This window comes from Suncus etruscus, chromosome 9, assembly GCF_024139225.1.
Source record: "Suncus etruscus isolate mSunEtr1 chromosome 9, mSunEtr1.pri.cur, whole genome shotgun sequence".
Classification (NCBI taxonomy): domain Eukaryota; kingdom Metazoa; phylum Chordata; class Mammalia; order Eulipotyphla; family Soricidae; genus Suncus; species Suncus etruscus.
This window is the reverse complement of record NC_064856.1, coordinates 27989152-27997698: the sequence shown is the minus strand read 5'-3', so window position 1 is coordinate 27997698 and position 8547 is coordinate 27989152.

The window sequence follows — 8547 nt, the reverse complement described above, 5'->3', positions numbered from 1 at the left end:
TAGGGGTAGAGTAGTCTGGGTAAAGGTGCCTACCTTGTATATAATGACCCTGATTTAATCCTGGCAATCACATATGTCTCCCAATCACTGCCAAGAAGATCTCTAAGCATAAAATCAGGAATAGTCCTTTAACATTACCAAAGGTAACCAAATAAATAAAAATTTAAATATTTAGATATTTAAAATGTGCAACATGACGACTTCACCCACATATACGGGGGCTGGAGACAGTACAGCCAATAGGGTTGTTTGACTTGCATGTGATTGGCTTGAATTCAATCACTAGCATATGGTACCCTGAGGACTGTCAGGAGTAATTCCTATGTGCAGAACCAGGAGTAAACCCTGAGATAGCCAGGTGCGCCCCCACACAAAACAAAACCAAACCACATATATATTAATGAAAAGGTCAAAACAGTTAAACTAGTTAATATGTCCATCTTCTTTCAAAACTGCTTTTTCTCTGTGTGATAAAAAGCAACTTAATCCACTTGTTGAGCAAATATGGCACTATTACATACAGTCTTATGAGTTACACTCATCACATCACACACAGTACCTTAGATCTGTCCCATTTATTCATGCTACATCACTGCCATTTTGTAGCTTCAACCAACATTTCTAGCACATTTCTTCTATATCCCTCTTTCAGGACCTAGCTCCTTTTCTTCACCTCCACTCAGTTCTGAGTCCATTGATACCTGAGAGCTGCAGTCTTGCTCTTTCTGTGCCTAGATTAATCAACTCAACCTAATGTCTCAAGGCACCTCTGCAAAAGACAGAATCACCTTTCTTAAGGCTGAATATGGTTTAATTATATATATATATGTGCATATAAACATCTATATATTTCAGTTTCATGCATTAACTTACATTCTGGTTATATCCATAATCTGACATGCACACATTCATAATCACAACTACTGTCATAATTGCACACAATTGTTTTGTATATCTGTATTTTGGGGGTACACAAATGATTATTATCTAGCTTTATCATTTTAGGCTAACTAAAGATTTTCAAACAAAGGGCCAAAACAAAGTATTAACTGCCAATACATGAAGTAAAAGAAATATGAAAAGAATTCTAGCCATTGAGGGGAGGAGTATGAAAATCTTCTACTACAATTGAGGTATTGTTTCCTGAAGTAACTATGAATATATGTGACTTTATGTACAATGGATAGACTGCGCTGGAGAGCAGTTGGGTAAAGGAAGTAGAGAACAATTTGGGGATGAAGTAATGGAGAATAGGTGACCCAGTATTGACCTCAAGACATGGCCTTGGAAAACATGCCATTGCTTTTCTGAGAGTCAGAGCACTCAGGGGTCATGCTGACAGCTAGGTGCCTCGCTTGGTTCATTAAGCTCACACCAGGTCCTCAGAAATGGTCTTCTTCCTGCCTGCACATCACTTACTTGTTTAATCAAAACTATACAGCAACTGCTGGGTGCCAGGCACTGATCTAACTCCTGAGGATTCAGTGTGTGTTGTAGGGACATGAGATGCTCATCCCTTGAACCAATCTCTTGGTAGATTTTACCAGGGGTTACAGAATTAGTGCTGGTTGGCAAAAAACCAGCAAGCAGTTTTCTAGAATTGAGAGCAGGTGAGCAAGAGGCATTAGAGACACATTTGAGCTGGCGTGCGCTAAGAACTATCTTTGATAGTTCCCTTCCACATAATGAACAATGCAAAAAAATGGTGTGCTACCCTCCACCCTTTCTTAATAGATGAGAATCAGAGCTACCAAGGAAGCTAGGAATAAAATATCCTTTATGGGGGCCAGAACAATAACATAAGGGGTAGGATGCTTGCCTTACACACAACTGACCCAGGTTTGATCCCCTGCATCCCATACGGTCCCCCAAGCCTGCCAGGAATAATTTCTGAGCACAGACCCAGAATTAATCCCTGAGTGCTGCTGGGTGTATTCCAAAAACAATATATATATATATACAAATATATATGCACACAAATATATATACACACAAATACATATATACATATATATCCTTTTCAGCAGAGGTTCTTCATGTCAGTGTCATGTAGCAATGTCCTATGGTCCTATTGAAGAGGGTGCAACTGACACTGGGGCGGGGGGGGGCCAGAAGTCAGGGGTGTTGCTAAGTTTTCTACAAAATACAATCTTCACAGGGAGGAATCATCTGGGCCTAAGCATTCAAAGTGCAATGGGAACCAGGTATCTGACAGGATGAGGTTGGTAGAAGGAGGGTGTCAAGCATATGATGATGAATTTCTGGCCATTGTTGACTACCACATTTTGACCCTCTTGGCCGTGAGCAGGGAAGCAGTGAAGAGAAGTGCAGCTCCTGTCTTCATCGACTGACAGCAGGCCATGGGCTCCAGGGAGCCCAGCATGGCCCCTGGAAGGAGCTGTAGACACCCCCATTCTCCTATACTGCAGGCAGACAAACAATCAGAGACCTGTGGGGGTGGGGGTTGTCCACTGCACGGGCCTCTAGAAAACAGGCCCTGTCCCTGAATTTGGTCTTGGGAAAGAGGCCACTGCTCTAGCCATGGCTGAGGAGGAGACCATGGGGCTGTGGTGGTGCCAGTAACTAATGGATTCTTTGGAGGTTCTGTACACTCTTCTGGACAGGCAGTCAGTGTTGGGCTGGGGATGTGGTGCTGATCCCATCCTAACCTACTCACTATACTCCTGCCATTTGGCACTGTCTCTTCTTGCAGACCTGAGTCCTGAGTCCTATCTCCTGATCTCCTGTTCCCTGTCAGAATCCTCCTCTACTCCTCTCTAAAATAGAACCCCCCATGCATCTACTCACCTCGACTGCCCAGCTTTCATTTCTTCCTCTTAACCCCATACTCCCACACTTATCATCACTTCACACACACCCCATGCCTCCCACATTCACATCTCTAATCTCCTTCCACACACCTCCATACTCACCCTACCCCACACATGCCTCTATACCCTCCATACACACTCATAGTCCCTTTCTCACGCATACTTCTAAACAAACCCCACACATTTACATCTGCTCCCCACATACACCTACCCCCATGCACAACCCCACACACACATACTCACACCCCACTTCCACATACACTGGCTGCCTTCTCTTCCTTGCCCTGTCTCCAGTTTCCCTTCCTGGGATTCCTGGAGATCTTTCTTCGTCTTTATAATAGGACCAACTTCTGAGGAATCTGGGAAGACTTAGGATCTGGGAATAAACAGTCTGGTGCTGTTTCTTCTGCTGCTAAGGCTGAGTAGTCAAAGCAAAAGCAGAACCCACATCTCTCATCCAGGCAAGATGACATCACCATCACCTACAAGATCTGTTAGCATGACTGCCCACCTGAAGTCCAGTGCTTCAAGAAAGTATGGGCAAGTCCTATGGGGAGCCTTCCACCCCTCAGTGTGCGACCCCTCACCACCTCTTCCCACATGTGAGCACCCAACTAGAAAACCAGCTAGAGTCTCTCAGGGAATCAAAGCTCAGAATCAGAGGATGTCAGAGCCCTTGGACATGCCACCCAGGATGATTTTTGCATGAAAACTGAGTCTCAGAGATGGAAACTCATTGCCTGGTGATCCAAGGTAGAGAAATAGCAAGAAACTGGGTAGTTCTCTGAGTCTATTATAGTGTAAATACCTCTCCTATCACCAAGCTGTAGAGAGTGTGAAGCTACAAGGTTCTCCCAGCATCCTCTCATTGTGCACATCCCATTGCCACCAGTTCACGTCAATCAACTCTCAACCACTGAGTTTCATCTGTCTGTAAGAGACACAGGAGAATAACAAGGGGCCAACCTCAGAACACACAGAACTCATTCAAGTCACTCAACCTCTCCTTGCCAAGCTTTCTTTATAGTTCAGGAACCCATTTCACTGATGGCTGCAAGAGTTTAGGAACTTTTTTTGTTGTTGTTTTTGGGCCACATGTAATGATGCTCAGGGCTTACTCCTGGCTCTGCACTCAGGAATCACTCCTGGCATCTCCATTCAAGGGGCCATACAGGATGTTGGAGATCAAAACTGGGTCGGGCATGTGTAAGGCAAGTGCTTTATCTCTGTAATATTGCTCCAGCCTCAAGGAAATTTTAATAGCAATACACATGATACCTTCACTCCCAGTTCCATGCTTGGTTCTCTATGGGTACGCAGTAAATGCTATTGCAAGCACATTGTGGGACAAGAAGATAGTACAGGGGCAGGATGCTTGCCTTGCATGCAGCCAACCTTGATTAGATATCTGGAATCACATGTTTCTTCAGCAGAGTCAGGAGTGATCCATGAGCATAGAGCCAGGAGTGACCTCCCCAAACCTCTAAAAACTAAAGCTGAGTTCCTGGTCATTCATTGAAGGGCCCTGCTTTGAGCTCATTCCCTGCAGATGTGGAACTGAAGCAAACCAAGAATAAAAGCTGGATCAAATCCACGAGGTCAGTGGTGAGATGTGGATCACCTCCAAAAGATGTGCTTCACTCTTAACCCTTAGGCTCTACCTAGAGAAATCATGCAGAGTATGAATGGGCTTACAACACTTCCATCAAAATATCAGGCATTTAAGTAAAACAGAATAGTCAACCCATTCAGTAAATCATGACTGAGTAGTGATTTTGTGCTGGACAAAAGGTGGGGATACAGCAAACCCCACAAGCATTTTAGAGAATAAAACCCTCCCCACTACAGGGAGAATCGTTGAGAATCAGAAATCAAGTCAAGAGGCCGGTGAGGTGGCGCTAGAGGTAAGGTGTTTGCCTTGCAAGCGCTAGCCAAGGAAGGACCGCGGTTCCATCCCCCGGCGTCCCATATGGTCCCCCCAAGCCAGGGGTAATTTCTGAGCGCTTAGCCAGGAGTAATCCCTGAGCATCAAATGGGTGTGGCCGAAACCCCCCTCGAAAAAAAAGAAATCAAGTCAAGAGTCAGAAAACAAATGTATATCACACATTGTAAATATAAATTATACCCTCTCCCTGAAACATCTTTACCTGAACTAATCCAGGATTCCCAGTTCTTTGATCCCATAAATATCCTTCACTTGCTAAACTAGTTCTTCAGATTTTTTCATAAGAGACAGTAAGCCATGAATGTCTTAGATATCATTTTATAGTCCATTTTGGTACTTTTAAATTTTTATTTCCTAGAAAACAGACTCTGGGGTGTCAACAACATTTAAAAACCTTGTGTTTATGGGGCCGGAGAGATAGCATGGAGGTAAGGCGTTTGCCTTGCATGCAGAAGGTCGGTGGTTCGAATTCCAGCATCTCATATAGCCCCCCCCCCAGTCTGCCAGGAGTGATTTCTGAGTGTAGAGCCAGGAGTAACCCCTGAGTGCTGCCGGGTGTGACTCAAAAACCAAAATAATAATAATAATAATAAATTAAAAAATAAAAATAAAAAAAATACAACCTTGTGTTTGGATTCTAGTGGGCCTGATATTGGGAGGAATATCCTGGAAGCAGTGCTCAGTGGCTTACACCCACACTGGAATCAGGGTGATCTGCCTGAATCTCATCTCTGCCCATCAATCATGAGTTATAAGATCCATTATTCTGGTTGAGTTTCCTCATTGACACAATGGGAATATCATTAGCACCCACCAAGATAATAAGATAAGGGGTGCAAATGGTCTGATACAAAAATAGTAAATACATATGAACAAAATACAGCTAATAAACTGGGGATTCCAGAAGTATGGATTTCAACACTTCATTAACAGAGTGGTCATTTCAACCTCCTGGCTTAAAGAAGTGAAATTATGTTTGTTTTTCTATATTTAGAATAGACAATTACTGTGAGATAGAGATGAGTACTTTAAGAATGATCTGGATATACAAACTAGCTTGCCTGAGCCTAGAGTTGGTCTTATGCCAGGAAATTTCAGGGGTAGGGTCTCCTTATATTTAGGCCAAGATTTTTCCATTCCATGTCCCTCATATTTTGGTGGGCCTATGCAAACAATAATTGCCACTCTAAAACCGTTTTTATTGTGCTCCTTTGACTCTAATCCTTAAAAAAAAAAACCACTTAAACTTTTGAGGTTAACTTAAACTAATATGCATGTGCATGAAAATGTAAAAAAAATACTATGCCTTTAATGTTTAAGGAGTTACATAAATTTTATGGCTTTAAATTGCTTTGTGTCCTGCTAAGAAATATTATAATGTATTACAATCTGGGGACTTGAGAGACAAAGTAATTGTACATGGGTTCTGTTTTATTTATCTTAATGTTCTTTGGCTGAAAGTTCAAAGTTAAGATATCAGCAAGAGGACTTCTGAGAATCCTGTTTATGGGTGATTGTCCTTCCACTGTAACTTTACCTTGTCCTCTTTCTTTGCATCTTTGTTCTCATAATTAAAAATTAAAAAATAAAGAATGATCTGGATATGCATGTGAGTCCTGGCCAGGCAGAAGAAAATTTGAGAAGCTCTTCAGTGGGTTTTTTATTAATAATATAATTCTTATTTTGATCATAGTGGCTTACATATTGTTGACAATAATATTTTAGGTACATGTTAACTTAATATCAGGGGGATTCCCACCACCAAATTGTTCTCCCTACACCTCCGTTCCCATCCTACCTCCCATATCTTCCTCCCTCACCCCCGGGGGCTGCGAGAATGCCTGGTCTCCTCTGTGCCTAACTTGCTACTTAGTGGTCTTACAGCTGTTTGGTCTTGGTAGCTCCCTTATTTCCTCCTGTAACTGGGAGGCGGGACTAGATAAAGTTACATGGTTTTGTTTGAAGAAGAGAAAAGTAATAAATTCAGTGTTTTTGCTTTTTTTTTGTTTTTTTGTTTTTTGTTTTTGTTTTTGGGCCACACCTGGCGGTGCTCAGGGGTTACTCCTGGCTGTCTGCTCAGAAATAGCTCCTGGCAGGCAAGGGGGGACCATATGGGACACCGGGATTCGAACCAACCACCTTTGGTCCTGGTCAGCTGCTTGCAAGGCAAACACCGCTGTGATATCTCTCCGGGCCCGAGTTTTTTTAACAGTATTCTTTTCAGCACATAACTGAAAGCTGGATATAGGCAAAGAAAAAAATCTCTCAGGATCTTATTTTCTTTGCAATTTTCAGGCTGAGTGGCACACTTACCAGGGGATGAAGGAAGAAGATTTAGGTTTCCAGGATTGGGTGAGAGCTACAAAGGAACAAGGTTGGCTTTCCATCCACGGACCCTGGCTCCACCCAAAGGCTTTATGAATGAGCTTGTGTGGCCCACAGGCCGGTCACCTGTCCAGTGTCTCTGCTCAGAGGGGGCTTTTCCCAGTGTGATGCAGTGAGAGTGACAAGAACCACAGGACAGGCTGGTCCTTGGAGAGAACTATGTCCACCTTTGGGGTAACTAACAAGGCAGTTGTGGACTCTATACACCAAATGTTTGGGGTTCATCCTTGGATTTCCATTAGGAATTCACTTTTAGGGGTAGGGTTTGGCCACACCCGGTGGTTTATTCAGGAATTATTCCTAGTTCTATGTTCAGGAGTTAGCCCTGGTAGTGCTCAGGGAATCTGATGTATGGCTAGGACCGAAATGGGGTTGGCAAAAGATCTTTTTTTTTTTTTTGGTTTTTGGGCCACACCCGGCGTTGCTCAGGGGGACCATATGGTACACCGGGATTCGAACCAACCACCTTTGGTCCTGGATCGGCTGCTTGCAAGGCAAATGCCGCTGTGCTATCTATCCGGGACCGGCAAAAACCTCCTGTACTATCTCTTCAGCCCCAGGACTTCACACATCTTTGTCCTTTTTTTTTTTTTTTTTTTTTTTTTTTGGTTTTTGGGTCACACCCGGCATTGCTCAGGGGTTACTCCTGGCTGTCTGCTCAGAAATAGCTCCTGGCAGGCACCGGGGACCATATGGGACACCGGGATTTGAACCAACCACCTTTGGTCCTGGATCGGCTGCTTGCAAGGCAAACACCGCTGTGCTATCTCTCCGGGCCTACATCTTTGTCCTTTATCATGTGCGTTGTTTTGACCTTTTGGTCAGGTGTCTGCAGGGCCAGGACATATGTCCTGTTGTTTGAGAGACTCCAGGGGACATAGCAGGGGCATAACTGAGCATCTGTTAATCCAAAGACTTAGATTTGGGTCCCTATCATCTGGCCAGTCCTGAAGGATAATAAAAAAAAAACCTAAGAATGAGCCACACATTTGAATGTGTGTACAGACGCTAAAGTCTTTACTGGTGGATGTGGTTTGTGTGAGGGTGTGGTATAGTTTTATCTATCAGAATTACAAGAATCTGATAGATAGATTTCTTCCTGAGACACGTGGCTGAGAAAATGTCTAAGAGAAAAGAACACAAAAGCATTTGGAGGACTTGATGGGAGAACTCAGGAAAGAGGTTACAAGTTGTTCCAAGTTGAACTGTATTGGGAGTGTCAATCTAAATGACAGCTCTTGTCCAACTATCGAGGGCCAGGGATAGCAAACATGTTTTGTGAAGGATCAGAAAGTAAACATTTTAGACTGTGGGGGACAAGAAGCCTCTTTGAGATAGAGAAAAGGCAGTATTGGGTGGTACAGAAATGAGTGCAGAGGGCTGTGT